At 58.1% G+C, this 19,850-nt stretch overlaps 1 protein-coding gene across 3 annotated transcripts in view; it reads right to left on the bottom strand.

Annotated features, from left to right (window-relative positions):
• CXXC5 (CXXC finger protein 5) overlaps positions 1 to 19,850 on the bottom strand; it is a 33,958-nt gene that overhangs the window by 10,111 nt on the left and 3,997 nt on the right. The window lies entirely within an intron of this gene.

Genomic DNA, 19,850 nt, shown 5'->3' with positions numbered 1-19,850 from the left:
TGAACACCCCCCACCCGCCCCCATCAGAGAGGCCAGAACTGGCTCTTGATGTGATTTTCAGATGGGGAAACTGAGGCCTGGAGAGAAGGGTTTTGAGCAGGCCACAGGGTTGGGACCAAGCCCCAGATGATGTGAGGCTTATTGGGGTGAGCATTCAGACCCCTCCCTTTCCTATCTTCCCAGAGGACACAATAATAGCAGACCCTAATGATGAGCACTCACTCTCTGCCACGTATTGTGCTAAGCATTTCACATGCATTTTCTCACTGAATTCTCTCTGTAACTTGCTAACTAGTATTAGCCCCATTTACAGATGAGGCTCACCTGCCTAAGGTCACAAGGTCAATAAACGGCAGAGTCAGGATTTGAAACCAGGTCTCTATGACTCCAGGGCCTGGCTCTCCAACACTGGCCAAGGGCTCCGAGGCACGTTTTGGCTGGAGGGTGAGGTCCAGTTCAGCTCTCAGCCTAGGGGAACCCTCTAGGTTTCTCAAGGGTCCTGGGGGGTGGTTCTCAGGCTCTGGGCAAAACACGTCAGGATGCTGTTGCAGAGAAGTCTGCAGCTGTACCTTAGGGCCCAGGAAGACAGGGGAAGGGGCTGCGGGTGGGCCGGACGGGCCAGGCTGGGCCAGAGCTCCGGGCATTCCGGCGGCCTCCGCAGGAAGCAGAATGGGACGGAAACCGGCTCCTGCTCCTCCCCCAGAATCCTGCGGGCAGCCCAGCCGGCCTGCACAGAGGCCCTCTTTGTGCCGGCCCCAACCCGCCACCCGCGGCTGGCCCAGGGTTTTGAGTTTCCTGGGGGGTGGGGGCCCCCCACCACTGCTAAACCTCCAGCTACCTCCCCCTCTCAGGGGCGGTCACAGCAGTCCTCAGCTGGAGGAGGAAGTGAGTGACGGCCAGGGCTACCCCAGAGACCCCGGTGGGCCTGAAGTCTGTCCACATCTCACTCCCCCAACACTTACACACCCTAATCAGGGGCTGGAGGTGGGCAGAGGGACCCAGAGACAGAGCCTGAGAGACTCCCCTGAGCCTGACCTCCCAGCCAGCGCCATCAAGCCCATCCTGACCCACACAGAACCCTCCCATTCCACTCCATCTCAGTGCTCTTGTGCCCAAGGTGGTGGACATCCATGGAGGCCGGCCAGGTGGGTAGGGTGGCCCATCTGTCAACCACCATTTCCTACTTTTCAGGGGCTCCCTGGACACACAGGGTGCATCAGAGGGGAAGCCTCAAGCTCACTTCAGCATCTCAGGGGACAAAAGCTCCTTGGGTGTTGTAACTGCTCAAGGAACACCAGGCCCCAAGGATTGGAGTGTGTATGGTGAAAGCCGCACTAGGGACAAGTATATCTGTGTGTGTCCACCTGGGAGGTGTGTCAGAAACCTGTGCACGCTGCATGCACGAGAGTGTGGGTGTGTGTGTGTACAGTCTCAGCTGTCACTCTGTGGGTTTGAGCACTGATGAACACATGGGGCTTAGATACCAGTGGAGGTGGAGGTCTCTGTGTGACTCCCCTGTGTGTACGAGTGGAATGTGGCTATCTGCATCTGTGGATGTATGCGTATGACCGAGTGTGCGTGTGTCCAAGTAGAGTGGTTTACGTGGTGGCTGGATGTTTGTGGGTTCTTCTGGCCTGTGAGGGTGTGCGCGCGCGTGCAGGCGTGCATGCGCTCACTGTGAGTTGTCTCAGGGCCTCTGAAGGGTTCTGGGATGTGAGTCTGGGGCCCACCTGGCGTGGGGATGGTGCAGACAGGAACTGACGCCAGGTGCTGGGGCCCCTGTGGAAACAGGAAGTTGCCCACAGGTACGCCTGGGCTGTGGTGGAGGCTGGGCTCCGCCCAGGTTCAGTTTGTCCCCCTGAGAAACCAACCCAGGGTTCCAATGGCCAAGAACCTGTCCCAGCCCCGAGGGAGGCACCTGCCTTGTCTGCCGTTCAAGACCTGATGGCTCTGGCCAGCATCTGCCTGGCCTGAGCGTGGAAAAAACTGGAAAACAAAAGCCCCCAGACCGCAGGCCCTCCCTGCAGAGGCGTGGGGGAGGCAGGCAAGAGGAGGGAGGCTGAGGAGGAGGGAGGGAGGGGGCGCTGCAGCCCCGGAACACAAAAATAATGAGGCGAGAGGGGCCATGGGGCCGAGCTGGCTGGTTCCGGAGTCGCTATCTGACCTTGACAGATGCCACAGCTGGGCGCCTGGAGAGGAGGCGCCGCCACAGTGCTGCCGAACAGTCCCCCCAACCCGCCACCTCCCCCAGGCTGGGCCGACGGAGGTTCAGGCAGGCCCCAGCCACAGGCAGCCACCCCACCAGGTGGGAGCAGGGAGACCTCAGGGTGCAACCCAGTCAGGCAGGGGGGTGGTGGGGGTATGGAGGCAAGAGAGTGGGGGCAGGGCCGCTGCAGGGCACGGAGGCGGCAACCGGGGTCTCCTGAGGGCACCCTGGCCCTCAGGTGCGGCTATGTGTGTGAGAGACACACAGAGCATGCTACTGTGCTTGTGTAGCTATGAGGCTGAGGGTGTGTGTGCAAGAGAAGCCAAGTGTGAGTGCGGGTGTGACAGAGATGAAGCTTGTACTTGGGTGCACGTGTCCTTGGGGTCACTGATCACTCCCCTGCCCCCTTCCAGAGCCACAGCTATGCTGGTGGGAGCGAGCCATGCTGGGGCCAGGGGTGGCGGGGTGCGAAGAAAGCCACAGGCGCCCCGCACCACCAGGTTCTGTCACTTGCAGATGGAGGAGAGGTGGCCCTGTGGCCTTCCTGGGCCTCCCCTTTCTCACACCATGGTGGTGCTCCCGGGCACAGTGATGGGCTCGGGCTTGGACACCACCACTCTGGGGACACCAGTGAGGGGCTGGGGTATGAGCTGCTGGAGGGGATGCTGGGCTGGAGGCGGATTAACAATTCTGAGCACTGGCTGCATAATTAAAAAATCATTACGGCAGGCGGGCGGGCAGAGCCGAGTGTGAGCTCGCGCTCAGAGCGGGTGGGGACACTGCCATGGCGCTCCCCCTCCCACCGCTTCCCCGAGGAAAAATCCCACCTGCTAATATAATTATGGAAAAACACAAGCACAGAAATTCGGTTTCAGCAAACAACGTGCGTTGAGTGCCCAGGGCCTGCCTGGCCCTCAGCACAGCGAGCAGGCTGGTCACCAGTGCCCAAGGCTCCTGGCAGTGAGGCAGGCCCTGCTGGGTCCATACTCCAGACCCCCACCTCCACCCCGTCAGCAGCCCCCAAGAGGGCGGGCGGGGGACATGTAAAGCCCAGCTCCTCAAATTACAAATCCAAGAGAAAACTGGCCTGTCCTGATAGTGGACAAATGGGGAAATGGAGGCTAAGGAATCTGTATACGCTTATTGTGTTTGTGGCAACGCTGAGAGGAAGTGTCGGTCCCGCTTCACCAACGCAACAGCTCAGGAACTCAACCCCATCCCCATCCCCATCCCCATCCCTTCCCCTGTATCCCTCCAGCTTCCCTATCTCATCAGTCATCCCCCAGCCCCTTCCACTCCCGCTGGGAGGAGCAGATCTCTCCCCGAGACTGAACGGGACTGTTCAAGCCAGGTGACCCAGCCCCTCCCAGCGCTTACCCACGCCGGGACCCCCAGCCTCCCAGTTCAGAGACAGGGTGCCCTGGGCTTGTCTGGGTTAAGCTAGGCCAGCAGGGCTGGCTCCCGCCACGGGCAAGGCAGCCAGGTCTGGGGCACAGGCCCCAGGACGGCAGGAACAGCAGCCATCACCTCCGGCCTGGAGCGGGCGGCGGGTGGCGCGGGGAGGGGAGCCGGCCCTAATTAGTCGGCCAGGGACCCGGGCGGGCGCCGGGGCAGCAGACGCAGAAGCCGGAGCCGCGCAGGCACGTCCGCGGCCAGGAGGCGGCGGGGAGCAGGGAGGCCGCGGCGCCCTGGGACGCGGTGGGACAGGCGGCCTGGGAAGGCCCGGGCGGAGGAGATTCCGCACGGAACAGGCCTGGCTTCCCTCATTCCTCGGTGCCACCAGGCGCAGCAATTAGAGGCTTTCAAAGTTTGTTCTTAATTGGTTTCATTTTTGCCTCATAAATGATTCATGGCCCTGGAGGTCTGGGAGGCAGAGAGAGTGGCAGGGGAAATTTGGGGAGGCTTTCGCTGGGAGCCAGGCCCCCTACCTGAGGCTGGAGAGGGGGCTGCAGCCTTAGCCCAGTTGATGACAGGGCCTGGGGAAGCCTTGGGCAGGTGGGATCCTCCAGCAAAAATAAAAACCCAGGCCCTCTCCTTGGGGCACTGACTAATTAGGAACTGCAACTTCTCTGTAGACCAGAGCTCTGCATCCAGGCCCAGAGCCACCGCAGCTGCTGGGGCCCTGGGAGGGTGAATAATAATGTAATGATAACAAAATAACAGTGTCAATAGTAACAATAAAGATGGTGAACACTTAAGAAGGAGTTCTCACAAAGTTTCAGACATGAAGCTAAGAACATCTCTTTTAACCACCCACCCTACACCTCCCAAGCACTACCAGGAAGAGGTACCAGTATCCCCATTTTACAGATAAAGAAACTGAGGCTTGGAGAGATTAAGGTCTCTCCTCTGACCCTCTGATGCCAGAACTCCTCGCTCCCCAAGGTCTCAGGAGCCTGGGGCTCAAGGCTGGACACTGGGAACACTGCCTGCCAGGTGAGTTAGGAGTTGCAGGTCCCAAGGAAGCCTGCAGAAGACCCCACACCCATCTGGGCCAGGTTAGCTCTGCCCCTCACAAGGCTGAGCAATGTCCTCACAGGGCGTCAATTGGCCCAGCTGTCAAATAGGCAAGCAGGAGCCCTATGACCCCCACCCAGTGCTAACTCTGTGCTGGGCATGGGATTAGAGAGATGTCATGGACCCCACCCTCAGGAAGCTCCCAGTCTAGGGGAACATGGATGGACACACACAGAGAAGGGTTTAATAAGAGTCTGTGCAGAGAACTCCGAGCACTTAGCCAGTCGCCTGCTGGGAGCTTCTTGGAGGTAAGGTGGGCAGAGGAAGTTTCTCCCCTTTAAGCCCATACCCAGCCCACACAGGATGCTCAGGGAATGGGTGTGGTCCATTTAAACCTTAGGCTAGAGGTCAGACCTTGAAGAAACCCAGAACTACAGACTACATCAGAGGGCTATGGGATGCAAAATGCCTAGCTCAGCCTGCCCATGACAGTCACTTTTATTCTGAACAACTATGAGAGGTGAGGCCTACACAATTAACTGCAGGGCCCACTTGGTCCCTGGGGACATCCTGGAGGTAAGGAAATGCACTAAACAAATCCAAGAGTAGATGCTGTATGGACTCCCCCTAGAGGCCCCAGGGCTCTGGGCCACTAGCTGTTGGCTCTTGGGTGCTTCACAAGTATCACCTCCTCGTGTGTCCTCCAGCTCCAGTCCCAACCACATGCACCAGATTCCCCTCCAAAATCTTGGCCTTCTCAGGCTCTGGCACCTGCACAGTTCCATTGGCTCCCTGCTCTCCCACCCATCCGGCCTCACCAGGCAGTGAAATAGTCTGGTGCCAAAGTCGGACGCTTCAAGTGGTTATACCTCCCTGTGCCTCACCACAGCCCTCTGCGTGGCATATATGTTCACACTTGTTTCCCAGATGAAGAAAATGAGGCTCTGAGAAGCTAAGGGACTTACTCAAGGCCACACAGCTTAGGGGAACCCAGACCCAAACCTCTTAAAAGCCCATGTGCCTCACCTTGCTGGCCTCCTACAGGTCATATCCCTGACCTGTCCCAGGTCTGGCCACCTCTTGCCCCAGCCCCAACCTATCCTCAGTCTAGACAAAGACTAGGTACTGAGGTACTGTGTACCGAGTCCACACTCCTCCAGACACTAGAACCTGGTCAGGCTGTTGTGGTCTGGGGCCCTGCAGGGGACCCAGGAGGCAGTAGGGTTCCCTACATAACCCAGGGAGCCCTAGGGTATGGGGCCTCCTGCCTCAGCCCAGCTGGGTCATCCTGAGGGTGGGGTGGTGGGAGAAGTCCCCATATGCACATACAGGGTAACACAAATGTCTGAGGAAGGGGAAGGAGGCGGCACAATGATGCCAGGGAGGAAGGGGTTGGCCATGTTCTCTGGCCCTCTCTTTGGGGTACAGTCAACTTTAAGGCTCCTATCACACACACTTGGGAGGGGGCTGCCTGTGGAAGTGTTCATCCCTTGCGAAGAAGCCTAACTTTTATACACCCACTACTCCATCCTGCTGGAGAATATAGCTGAATGCCTTGTCACACCCTCTGAGCCTCAGTTGCTTCATCTGTACAATGGGCCCAATAATGTCCCTTGAGCTCTATGGAAAAGACTTTGGGAATAGGTTTAGAGGTTTCCCTTGAGAAAAGGGATTCGGAAGAACTGGACAAAACGCTCAGTAGTCTATGTTGGCTGGGGGCACTTGAGACACTGTGGTCAGTGTATAGTAGAAGCTTGACAATGGCCTGGTGAACACACAAACAAGGGGCTGAGTTCAGAGTTCAGAGTTCAGCTTAGCCAGTCCAGGTGACACACCCTTCCCAGGTGTCCCCTCTGGGCCAGGACACTGGTCTGCCCAGCCAGGTCACCGGGGTCTCCCTCCCCAGCCTGCCCAGGAAGTTGTACGTCTCAGGTGGGTCAGCACTGACGTCAGTAGGACCAGGTGGGCGTGCAGCCTGCCACCTCCGGAACCACCAATTAATTAACTTCTTCAAATTAATTTCCCAAGCAAAATTCCATAATTACATCTGTCTCCATCAGCCTGAGCTGGGCAGGCAAGAAGACCCCGCAATGAGATGGAACATGACCATACTAGGGGGTGACCATCCTAGCCCCAGGAAGAGGTCAGAGAGGCACTGGGGGTTGGGTTTCATCCTGGCAGGGTGATTGTCTGGCCTCCTTATGGATGCTGAGTGAGAGGGGAGGGGGCCGAGAAGCCAGAGCCCCCCAGCCAGGAGGTGGAGGGCTCAGGGACACCCATGCCTTCCCAGCTCATCCTGCTGCCCCCACCCCCCACCCGGTGCCCCCAAACTACAGTGGGTCTTGGCAGGGCCCAGTAGCAGCACCGGCACTGCAAGGCTGAGGAGGCCGCGACTGCAGCGTTCTAATTTCCCAAAGGGGTTGAGATTAATTAGCTCACACACACGTGCAGAGAGGAGAGGAGAGTGGGAGCTGGGGCGGGTAGCGTCAGGCGAGGAGCTGGCTGGCTCTCCCCCCACCCGCCCGACAGGCAGTCAGGTGGCCTTGACAGCCTGGGTGCTCTGAAGGTCAGTGGCCAAGCCGGCTGAGCCAGCAGACTGGCACTGTCTCCTTCCCAGAAGCCCTGAGACCAAGACGGGGGGTGGGGGGTGGGGCGGTGGTGGTGCAGCAACCAAGAGGACAGCTGGTGGGTGTGGTAGGTCACCAGGGATCGAGTCTGTGCCAGGTGCTCTGTCCACACCATCTTGTTTTATTCTCCCAGCAGCCAAAGAGGTAGGCACCATGGTCTTCCCATTTCACAGATGAGAACACTGAGGCTCAGAGCTGAGTTAAAGTCACCCAAGTTGCTGATGGTGAGACTAAAATCCAAGTTGGCCCATCTCTAGAGCCCACCTTGCTCCCCCTGGATCCCATGCTGACATGAGGTCTGCAGGAGCCCTAAGCCTAGGGCTTAGGTGACCTGGTGACCAGTTGCAGTTGCAGGGCCTGTGAGTGCGTCTGTCTTGACTGTGACTTACCTCCATCTCAGAGAATGTGCAGGGCAGACTCTCAGTCATTTTACGGATGCAGAAACTGAGACCAGAAAGGGGAAGTAACTTGCCACACAGTACAGGGCCCCAAACCCGGACTTTCTGCCCCTCCGTTTAAGGCCAGCACCAACTTCCAGCAATATAAACCCGACTCAGTGACCTTTAGTGAGTCCTGACCCAGGGCCACGCTGTGCCTGGTGCTCTCTTTAGCTAACCAGCACACACTGATTGGGGCGGTGGGGGGTGTCACTGTGGCCCCTGTGTACAGAAGAGGAAGATAGCTCCAGCTCAAGGGCACTTTCTTAACTACTCCCTGCAGGGCTCTCCAGAGAGAGGAAAAGAGTCCCCAGGAAGGTGGGGGGTGGGGATGGGAGAGGTGTGTGACGCTGACCAGGCCCCTAAGCAGCTCTCACAAGACTAGCAATTGACCTTCCCAGAACTTGTCTGCAAGGAGATCCCTGCAACTCTAAGGAGCATCAATCTGCTCCCTGGGGCATGCCCTGACTCCTACCCTACTCCCAGTGAATCATGTCTGCAGCAGACAAGGGCAACAGGGCTCACCCTCCCCAGGCTTAAGGGGTCAGCAGTCCCAAGGTTCTTGGGTCCAAGATAACAGAGGGCCCTAGGAGAGTCATGGGGCGGGGCATAGGTGGGGAAGGGGATGGCCCAACTAAGAACATTACTCATCATGTGGATTATGGGAGATGGGTAGGTGTCCCCCAGAGGCACAGGTTCAGGCCATGAAAGGGTCCAAGTCGGGTTTGGAGTCAGGGTTCCTCTCCCACTCTGCAGCCTCCAGCTAGGTGACCTCAGACAAGGGGCTTGATCTTGCTGAGCCCATTCCCTGATCTGTGAAATGCCCACCATGACAGCCCCACCCCCACCAGGGTCTTAGAGAGGATGTATGTGAGGTTCTCAGTGCAGGGCCAGCATGCACAGGCGCTCAATAAGTGAGAGCTGTGTTGTTATTTTTACTGTCATCATCAGCCAACACGGGAGTGAGTGTCAAGGACAGCTCAAGCCAGGAGTGCTGGGTAATCCAGGTTGCAGCCCCAGTTCTGCCACTGTTTGCCTTTGAGTCTGAGCCAATCCCTTATGCCTCAGTTTCCCCAGCCTGAAACAGAACATTCCCTGCCCTGTCCTCTTACCTGCAGGAACACGGGGAGGTGAGCACACGGTAGGGGTCTGAAGGCTACAAAGAGGGCAGCACTCAGCTGTCCTTTTCTGGCCACAGGAATAACCCACCTCTACTTCCTGCCAACCTTTCCTTCTACCTCCCTGGCCCCCCAGCCCTGCCTGCTCTATGTCAGCACTTCTTCAAGCTCCCACAGTCCCAACAGCCCTTCCACAGGTGTATACTAAGCCCCTCACCGCCCTGCAAAGGCCACATTTGCCACCTGGAAGTCCCTGCTTGAGTCTAACTTGTGGCCTTGCTACCTGTTGGGGGTTAGGGGACAGAAAAAGTCTTGGAACCATGGTTGGCTCTCTGTTTCCACCAATACTGTGAAGCCCCCAGAAATGTCCACCCAAGGACCCCAGGTTCCTCTGCCCTGGGTCCAATCTATTCCCAACCCTCCCCTTCTCTGTGGCCCCAAGCCCAGCCTCTCCACTCCCACACCCCAGCATTGTCATCTAAGAACAGTCCTAGAGAAGGGTAAATCCAAGACATTCTAATTAAGGAGTCCTTGCTGTGGGGTACTACTCCCAGAAAAATGCCAGCTTTGGTGGAGCAGACAGGTGGAGGGGAGGGCTGGACTCACCTGGAGATCCAACTGTGACATGGTGAGAACCACACCCCACCACCTACTTCAGCTCTTGCAGTTTTAAGACACAGAGATAAGGGTCATACCCATTTTATAGGTGGCAAAAGTGAGGTCAGAGAGGTTGGCACACTGGGCCATGATTTACACAGCAGGCAGTAATCAAGCTCCAAGTAACCAAGCCAGGTGTGGAGCCCAGGCCTGCCCAACTCCAGAGTCAATGGCTCAGGAGACATCCAGTCCTCCTTACTGGCCACTGTTGTTTGTTTTCTTCAGCATGCCTAGGCCCCTCTCTTCTCCTCGACCACTGACCAGGCCTTTATGGGGGAGACCTATGTGGCCAGGAGATGGGAGCCAACATGGGCCCGACCTGCCCCTTGACCTCTGCTAGGCTGTCTCAATCCTGTGGGCCCAGAATGATCTGCAGTCTGAGTGTTAGGTGACTGTGTCCAAAGCCCTTCATGACCATGAAGCCATCCCCATCAGACTCAATTCTCTCATCTGAAAAATGATGTACTTTTCAGTGTATGAAAAATGGGTATGCCCCCAGTCCTGCTCACTCCAGGGAAGGCAGGCACCAGCCCCAACAGGCAGCAGAAACATAGAGACTCCCTGAGGGCATCCCTCTAACGCAGCAGCCCAGCCCTTCCTTGTACTCAGGTCAGATCTGTATCCATTTTGCAGGCCAGGGACTAAGAACCAGGGGCTAAGTCCGAATTCTAAGTCTCAGGGTGCTGGCCGCAGGGCAGGAGGGGATGAGGAGGAGCTTGGGAACCAAGAGGACAGAGGAAAGCGGGTGCCAGGGTGAGCAGGGAGTGTGAGCGGACAGACTCCTGAGGCGCAGCCCCCTAGATCAAGGGAGTCTCGTTCCTCCCCGGTCTCTGGCACCCCCAATCTCCCAAGGACCCAGCTCCCTGAGTGGGGGGAGCAGCTGGCCACTTGGCGCTCCCAGGAAAATCGATTCTCCACGGCTTTCCTTCTCCAGCCTTTCCTCTTCCTAGCTCCTCTGCATCCCTCCCCCATCGACCCCCAACCGGCTCTGCCTGGACCAGAGATCCCCATACTGGAGGGCAAGTGGGTTTAACACTTCCACGCCGGAGACTTGGGCCTCCTCCCCCAGAGAGCCAGCCTGCGGGGTGGGAAAACGCCTCCCTTCCCGTGCCCACCTTGTAGAATTCAGCTGACTCTACATGGCCGAGGGCTGGGCCTCTTTTGTGTGAGCCGACACAGGGGCCTTTGAGTGAATGGAGCCTCAACCACGCTGCGAGTGCGCGTGTGTGTGCCAGGCTTGGTGCGGTCAGCGGCCCTGGCCCAACTCTCCGCACCATCTGGGTGAGCTGTGGCCGGAGGACGATGGCCTGAGGCCGTGACAGGATGGAGCAGACATACAATTGCCTTAATGGAGCCGTTTCCCAGGGGCCCAGCACGCCCACGTGTGACTCTGTTTATCCATTCGCCTCTGCGCATGCCAGTGTGCGGGTGCGCCAGAGGCTGGGGCCGTGAGTGTGACAGAGAGCGTGCTTCTGGAGTGTGCACAGTGAATGTGACTGGGCCGTGCCCGTGGGGGTCAGCCGTGTGTGCTGGGTCGTGTGAAACGACGTGCGCTGAGTGACCGTCTGTCCCAAGCGTGCACCCCCAGGGGTGCCGCGCGGGGCGTGCGTGAGTACGCGCTGCCTGCCAGGCCGCAGGGCCTCGTGGGGCTGCTGGGGACGGGGTGACTCACGTCTCCTGAGCTCATCCCGCCGCCAGCCCGCCTAGCTCACCCTGCTCTGCTGGGCTCATGCCGCCAGCGCAAGGGAGGGGGTTGGGGGGAGGCTCAGGCAGACGCGGCAGGGAGGCCAGCTTGATAAATAACCTGCTGCTTCCCCAGGCCTCCGAGAAGGGGAGGCTGCATCATGGGGAGAAGGGGAGAAGCGCGGGGGGGAGGCAGCCCTGGCCCCCACAGCCCAGGCTACGGCTCCGGTTCCTGTTTCATCGAAACCTGAGCTGGGAAAAGCCTATCGGGTCATCTTGCTGTCCTGCCGGCCGCCAGGCCCAGGCAAGCTGCCCCTCAGGGGACAAGCCCGCAGCCTGGCCGCCCAGCCGGTGGGTGGGTGGGTGGGGGGAGGATATTTCTGTCCAGACTAAATGCAGCTCTAGGCCTCTGTCTGCCCCCCCACCAACAGCTGCTCCCAGGGGCCCCCTGGCTCTGCAGGACTGACTAAATATAGCCCCCCACCCTAGCAACCCCCAATGTTCACCTCTTCCCAATGACCCCACCCTCACGAGGGTAGGGGGAAGGCCAGGGAGCCCACTGTGTGACCCTGGGCCAGTGTATGTCCCTCTCTGGGCTCTCAGCTAGGAAACATCAAGTATTACTCAGCTCTAGGCCCTGACCTGCCTAACAGGAACTATCGGAGAGAAGACAAAGGTGACTAAATTGGGGTCTTTGTCCAGGGAGGCAGGGGCTGAGGTCCCCTCCTTCAAAATGACTCCAGCCCGCTTCAGCAAAAGAAAGCCTGGGGGAGCCCTCCCCAGCACCCCAAGCACCTTTAGGCTTATAAACGTGGCCCCCTTCACCCTGCCTATTCCTTGCCCAGGCTGGGCAATACCAGGCTCCTCCGACCTGCCTCTGCCGGACCCTGGCCAGGAAACAAGTCGTGCCGGGCTTTGGGTGGGGGGAGACGCAGGAGCATGACAGCTGCTATTTCCTGCAGGCCACAGTTGGGCACAACCCGGACTCCTGCCTGGCTCCACACTCCACCAGACAGCCTCTCCCAGGCTCCGGCCCTCAACAGGGCACCCCTTCCCCGTGTCAGCACCGTCATCAGCCGGGGTCCCGGTCCCACTCCTCCCACTCTACTGATACAGGCAGGAAGAAGGTGCCGGATGCACCTTCTGGCCCGGGCTGGGGAGAATGGTGGTCTCTGCAGGGTTCAACAGGCGGGGGAGGCAGCCCCAGCTTCCCTCCTCCTGCCTGCCTGCCCACCCGGCTGCTTCCCCCAGCCCCACACGCACCAAATTCCCCACATGCCTGTCTGTCTCTGACAGCTCGCGCAAATACTTGGCTGCACGGGCACCCGCTGTTCTGAGCCCGCTGCGCCTCCTCCCCTGCCTTCCCCCGGGGGCTCTGCAGACGCAGCCAGGAATGGGAGGGGGGCCAGAGCCAAGAAGCTTGGTGGGCAGTAGGGGGAGTGAAGGCGGGAGGAACCGGTCTCAATTCCGAAGCACCAGCCCCGGCCCCCAGGCCTGGGGGAACTGAGGGACTTGGGAGGCCACCATGAGCCAACCCTGGCTGGGCGGCAGCTGCTGACGCCCCCGCTGCCCCCCGGAACCTCCCAGGAGGACCTTCCGGAGGCCTCCCACTCGCCTCAGCCGATGAAACAGCATCTGCCGCTCCTGCGGTGGCAGCTCAGGACAGGGCGGAGGGCACCGTGAGGCCCCCGGGGAAGGCTTTGAAATCTGGACTATGGCCCGGCCCCTCCTCGCAGCCCGGCCCGCCACCACAGGCCCAGCCCCAGAGCGTGGGGGGGGGGCTGTGTTCCAGCCCTCCTGCAGTGTGAGGGGCACACCTGCCCAGCTGCCAGGCCTGGGACGTCTCCATCCGACTGGCTGGGGGCCTTGTTTGCCCCAACTATCCTCCTTCCTGCTTGCCTCGCCTCCCTCCCCGGGGACCAGTGGAGGAAACACTTCCTGAGAACAGCTGGGATTTTCCGCTGGACATTGTGCCTCGCTGGCCAGCCCCTTATCTCCCCCCACCGGCACCACACTCATTCCTTCTCCCAGAGTCACCCCTTTAGCCAAATCATACGCCCACCCCGCAGCCAAGGACACCCCTCCTCTCCCCACTACTTGCCTCAGCATCCCCAGTACCCAGCACATATCCAGGCACAGAGCAGACAATGAATGAATGACCTCATGGAATGACACGCTCCATTTTGCAGATGGGTATACCGAGGCCAGGAGAGAGCCCAGTGAGCTAGGTCTCCCATCCAGGGTTCTTCCTGAAGGAGACTCTGTCTGCAGGGCCCTTCTCTATCATTTCCCACCTGCCACACTTTCTGCCCCAGGAACCCATTCAGCCTCCCAGGCTACTGGAGGCATTAGGACGACTCCAAGCAGAACTTCTCAGTGCTCTGGGTCCAAATGCCCAGCTGGCTATTCAGTACTCCTCACCCAACTCTCCCACAGCGTAAGGGTGGTCTTAAAAAGAATCCCAACCGTATTGTCCTTGTGACGCTAGACTGTGGGGTAAAGTCTCCTCTCCCCATTGCACAGATGGGGCTGCTGAGGCCCCCAGGGGAGGGGGGAGCTGCAGGCAGCCGTGAATCAGAGGGGGAGCTGGGAAGCCGCCCGGCCCTGCCGGCTGTCGCTGGAAGCAACAGCCTGCATTTCCTCCTCACACTGGTGCCTTGGGGAAGCGTGGGCAGCGGGCGGGCAGGCACTGCCGTGAGGACCCCTCCTGCGCCTGCAGGCCAGCCGCATCCCCGTGCTGCCTGACTGGGCCCACACAGCCCACTCCCCGAGCCGGCTTCATCTACAAAGAGGGGTAGACCAGAGGCAGAACTGGGTTTCTGTCTAAGGTATGTACTCATGTCACTTGAGGGCACCACAGGGAAGCCCCTCCCCTCAGATCCTCAATGTTCCTAGCATCAAACAAGATTGAAACATGACCATTCATGCATCCTTCCAGCAGTAAAGCCCGTGGTTCTGTGATTCTGGAATCCCAACACGACAAGAATCCTGACAAGAATCCCTCAGCTCCAAGTATTCTATGATTTTAGACTCCTGTGACTTAAAATTCTAGGCCACCAAGAACGGACGCTGCCTGGAAGAAAGGGGGCCAAGCCCGCTCCTACCTGCTGCTATGCGCCCAGCTAACCAATTTCCTATCTAGCTTTGGGGGAGGTGGGTCAGGCAGGAGAGGGGCTGGGCTCTCCCATCAGGGTCAACAGGAAATGGACGTGAGGCTGTGGGGCGGGCGTGGGGGTCATAAGCCTGGGGATACAGCTGGTCTAGTCCTGGAGGACAGGCCACCACCTCGTGGCACACACAGCCACTGACGCTGCAGCTGTCAGGAAGCCCAGCCCTTGCCAGAGCAAAAGTGGGTGGGTAGGGGTTTGTGAGCCTGCACCCTCACCCTGTAGCTCAGAGGGAGGACGGGCGTCCGGTCAGGGCTGGTCTCCCTGCTTCTCAGGTTCCAAGCCAAGCTCCACGCTTCATCTTCCTGTCTTCACCACCCACTGCTTCCTCCTTCCCACCACAGTCCCTTCACCTCTCAGGCTCCCAGGCCAGCTGGCAGCCAGCCAGGGCAAGGTTCCCAAGCCCATTTGATGGATGGAATAACTGAGGTCCAGGGAGAAGACATGACCTACCCCAAGGGCTCAGCCTCAGCAGCCTACGGGTCTCTGGCTGCATCTCTCAGCCCTGCCCCCCAAGCTCACTTTCCAGAATCCTCTACAGGGCCAGTGGGTTTCCACAGACCATTCTGATCACCAGCATAAGCACATCTCCCATTCTGGTGTCCCTTGAGAACACTCAATTCCACAGCCAATCACCTGGTCATTCATTAATTCATTCTTTCATTCACCCAACTAGCCAATCAGCCCATCTTCCCACCAGATGCCAGGCCCCTTGCCAGGAGTCTGGGGGCCTCAAGAAGGAAAGAGAGCACGGCCTGTATTCAGTAGGCATTTACGGAGTGCCTGCTGTGTGCCAGGCAGTGTGGACCACCACACAGAGACCAACCCTGGCTGTCCTCTTGGTGTTTATAGCCAGTCAAGGGCTCAGCCAGGACCCAATCCCACTCGTCAGCGGCAAGTCCTGAGGCAAGTCATAAACTCTCCAGCCTCAGTTTCCTCATTTGTATATGGGAATGCTAACAGCACCCAAATCACTGGCCTACTGTGAGGATTCAAGGAAGTGAAGGCTAGAAAGCTGTTCACACAGTGCCTGCCCACAGGAAGGGCTTAGGATGGGTTAGCCATTGTCATCACCATTGTTACGACCTATTATGATCATTACAGTAATAATTGGGGGACAGCAGTTGATTAGAGCAGCAGCTAAAGCTCTTCAAACACTTAGCTGGTGCCAGGCACTGGGGGTACAGGAAGGAATCACTGCCACATCCCATTGCAAGGCTGGCAAGGAGCGGGCTCAGTAAATCCCATAAGCATCTGATGAATGAGAGACTCAATGACAAGAGGCATGGCCCTGCCTCCAAGGAAGGTACACTCCATCATGTGTTCATGTGTGCTGCACACGTATGTGCAAGAACTTAGTTATGCATATGAATGCGTCTACATGGGAAACCTGGGAGGTCCAGCAGGTTACGTGGGAAGCGGGGTAGCAGTGAACAGAACGCAGCTGCTGACGCCGGCTCAGGCCCCCCACCCTACCCTACCCAGCCCCTGGCAGTGATCATAGCAGAGCCGAGGGGATCATGGCAAAAGCAAGGACCAGGCCCGGTAGGGAGAGGCCCGGGAAGATGCTTTGCATAGTTCTGACCACCAGATTACAGGCCTAGGCTAGGCCCCTAGGTGGAGGTGTGGAGGCTGCCAGGTGCTGTCCCACACGAATCAGGCCCCAGCGCCTGCACTTCATGCCTGTCCTGGCACGGCACGTGAGGGTTACTGCTGGCAGACGGGGCAAGTCCAAGGAGGTCAAGGGAGGTCATGGGGAAGAGAGAGAACAGTGGGCCCAAGGGCCATGTGGGGTCTGCTGGACAGGGGAGGGTGGATACAGGGCTCCCCCGGGGCCACCGGGCAGGCCTGGCTCTGCCCTGCTGGGGCCAGCAGCTGGAGGGAAGTAAATATAGCGCGGGGCGTCCCGGCCACATTCCTGGGAGGCCAGTACAGCCCGCCTGCCCGCTGCTCTAGGCAGAGCGCAGCAGCCAGGGCCCAGAACTGCCACTGCCCTCTTCCCAAACAAACAGAAAAATAAATAAAACCAGCTCTCATGGCCAGCACAGCTGGGGGGAGGGGGCAGGAAGGGGTGGACCCAGGAGGGGGGGCAGACAGGCGCACCAGTTGCTGCGGTTTCTGTTCTGCTGGGAAGGAGGAGGCCAACAAAAGAGGAAAATGGAGGGAAAGGGCAGGGAGATAGTCAGAGACGGGAGAGGAGGGGAGAGAATGCGCAGGAGAGATGGAGGGCGTGACAGGCAGAGGTGCAGGGGAGGCAGGTCAGGAGGGACAGGGATGGTGTCAGGGCTGGTTGGGTGAAGGCAGAGGCAGCCTTGGGGTCAGTAATTCAGCAATTCAGCGACACGGATGCCCCAGGCGGGGGGTGGGCAGCAGGCAGACAAAGGGGGCCTGTGCGCTGGGGCAGGGGGCCGGCTCCAAAGGCCATGAAATATTAAAGACCCTAGGCCAATGAGTGACAGAGGTCATAGAAATAAGGAGACTAGCCAGGGAGATAGAGGGACCCTGAAGCAGACCCCCTCCCAAACCCGTGCCTGTCGCCCTCCATCACCTCCTGAGCAGAGCCAGTCTCCCCCAGCTCTCCTCCTGCTGTGGCTGCTTTCTGTCTTTCCATCCAGACGGAGGACAGGCTGAGGGTGGGAGGGACCGTAGGGATTAGTGATGGCAGGGGACCTTTGCGGTTCCCTCTTCCCTCTGGCTGATCTGCACGCAGCCGGCCTTCCAGAGCTGCCATCCACCCTAGTAAGAGGGCCAGGAGGCCTGTCAGCATAGCCGCTGCCACAGGCGCCTCCTGGGGAAGAAGGGGGTAGACATCCAGCTTCCCCTTTACAGAAAAAAAATCAGCCAAGCCACCACTTTCCACAGAGACAAGCGGGAGGGAAGGCCATGCCTCACAGCTCAGCTGAGCCAGCGAGTAAACGGGCAAGCAAGCCAGCAGGTCATACCCTAGCCCTCCTACCCACCCAGGTCCCATTATCAGCCTCATGACCTTGGCCAGTCCCCTTGTCCCTGAGCCTGTGCCTTCACCAGCTGCACCCCACCCAGGCTTGGTGTGAGGAAAGAAATAAGAGGACAAGTAATACTTTGAAAACCTGCAGGGGCAGCTGGGGCCAAGCAACTGCATGCAGATAATCCTGTGAGGTCAGACCCATTATCGGTCCCATTTTACAGATGGGGAAGAGAAATCCAGAGAGGCAAAGTGATGTACCCAAGGTCATACACCTGGTAGTTAGCAGAATGGAGACAGAAATGCTAACCATGACCCACGTGTTCTTTTTTCCTTTTCACTGGGGGATATGAAGTCCTCATCACCAGAACAGCCAACTTTTATTGAATGCTGACTGTGGGTTAGCCACTGGTGCTGGGCACTGCACAGCCATCCCTGTGTTAATCTGAAAATAGCCTTGTGAAGCAGGCACTCTTATTATCCCATTTCAGGGATAAGGAAACTGAGGCTCATAGAAAGAACACATACGGACCAAAGGTCATATATCCAGCTAGGCAGTGACATGGCCAGGATTTGGAGCCAGCTCTGACTCCAGAGCCAGTGGTCAAATACACTTGCCCAGGCAAGGTCAAGGCAGGGGGTTAGGAGGACCCAGTAGGGGGGAGCTCAGTGATCCTATTGGTGCCTGGAACAGCCAACAAGAAAAGGTCAAAAACAAGGTCACAACTGCTATGCCAGGGGTCGTCAGCAACTGCTCTGGGAGCAGGAGATGGGCAGAGCCTGTGGGGACCCAGAGTGAGGGCACTGCCTACGGGCCTGGCCAGAGTGATCTGCCTGGTCTACCCAGAGCTCATGTACCAGATTACACAAGCCCCTTCCCCCAGCATGGGGATACTGAGGCTGGTCCAAAAAGCCCTGTCCTGTTGGTCCCCAGGGCTGCAACCAGCACCCCAGGGCCAGTGTGCCAGGAACTAATCACCCCCACCTCCAGAGCCCTCAGTGCTGGCAGAAGAGGGGGCAAGATCCCCTCCCTCCCTCCCAGGCCCTGTGAGCCCAGAGGGAGGCCAGCATCAGAGGCAGGAAATGAAGAAGAATTTGCGATCTAATTGAGCTGGCGGGGGATTAGGCGGCAGAATGCAATTACAGGGGCTGGAGCAGGGCCAGGGGCACTGACACCCCGAGATGTGGCCTGGCCCAGGTGACTGGGCCTAGCCAGTCTCTGGCCAGAGACACCCTATGGGGGGAGTGGGCGGGGAGGGGGAGACAGGTGGGCAAAGATTGAGGCCAGACAGCTCTTCAGCACACACAGGACTACAGGGTTCCAGCTCCATGAAACACCCAGAAACAAGAAGTTTTCCTGAGAATTCTCCCCCAGGGAACAGTCCTGTGGACTCTCCCATGGGGAGCAGGAAGATAGGAACACACGCTCTCACAGGCTCCACTCATGCATGTACACACATGTGTTCATGCTCCCAGGAAAGCCCTGCAGATCCATGTTCACTTGCAGGGGGACAGACTCCCAACCTGCAGACACACAGCAATGGCCCTTTGCTGCCAATGGCTCCAGCAAAGGGGGGAAAAACACAAAACAGAAAAATAAACCCATGACCTTAAAATCCTTTTATTCCCATAATCACAGGCTGCCATCGCCGTGGATACGTGCTGTCACCCCGGCCCCAGCCTGTCTCCCTCCATGGCTTCCAAAACTCCCAGCAGGCAGGCAGATGGGGAGGCTGCCCAGTTACTGCCAGGGAGGGCAGGGGAGGGGAAAGACTGGGTGGGAGAGGTTCAACATTACACACACTCACACACTCAGGGCCTCAATCAGGGAGGGAGAGACTCAGAAAGAAAAAGGAACATAGACACCAGCCACCAAAGACAGACATAGACTATTGTCAGCACAGCTCAGATATGCCACTCCCAGAGTCACACACACTTTCTCAATTCAGATACACCACTCAGGGAGTGAGACACTCCGATATTTACAAGCATATATAAAACACACAGATATACACAAATCATGAACACACCCTCTCCAAAATTCTAAGCACACAGAACTCACAATATACACATTCCTAGATTTACAGGGACAAATCCAACTTTCAGATATAGGCTCTCAGGTTCACAAACACACAGGTATATATGCAATGCATACACAAACTCCTAGATCCACAGACACATGTCCTGATTCACAAATACACATATGCTCAGACTCCCACACCCCAAGATAGACAGACACACATTCAACACACAGAGTCACAGATAAACACGTCTTGAGTCATTAGCACACAAACCACCCAGATTCCCACATCTCATACCAACAGACTAGACCCACACAGCCTCATCCAGCAGCTGACACTGCCTTTGACTTTAGGGGGCAGGTGGAATGGTTGGAGATTCCTGGGTCTTTGAGGGGGCAGTCCTTTCTTATTGCCCGCAGCCTGGGAGGTGGGCTCAGAGTTGGGGGGAATAAAGGGGGAAGTAAGAGAAAGTAAAAAAAACTTGAGTGGGATATTCTTGTTGGGCAGTAGCGCGTGAGTAACTGGGGAGGCTT

The sequence above is a fragment of the Balaenoptera ricei genome, chromosome 3 (assembly GCF_028023285.1).
Source record: "Balaenoptera ricei isolate mBalRic1 chromosome 3, mBalRic1.hap2, whole genome shotgun sequence".
Classification (NCBI taxonomy): Eukaryota; Metazoa; Chordata; class Mammalia; order Artiodactyla; family Balaenopteridae; genus Balaenoptera; species Balaenoptera ricei.
The sequence above is the reverse complement of the archived record's forward strand: the minus strand, read 5'-3'. Positions and strand labels throughout refer to the sequence as shown.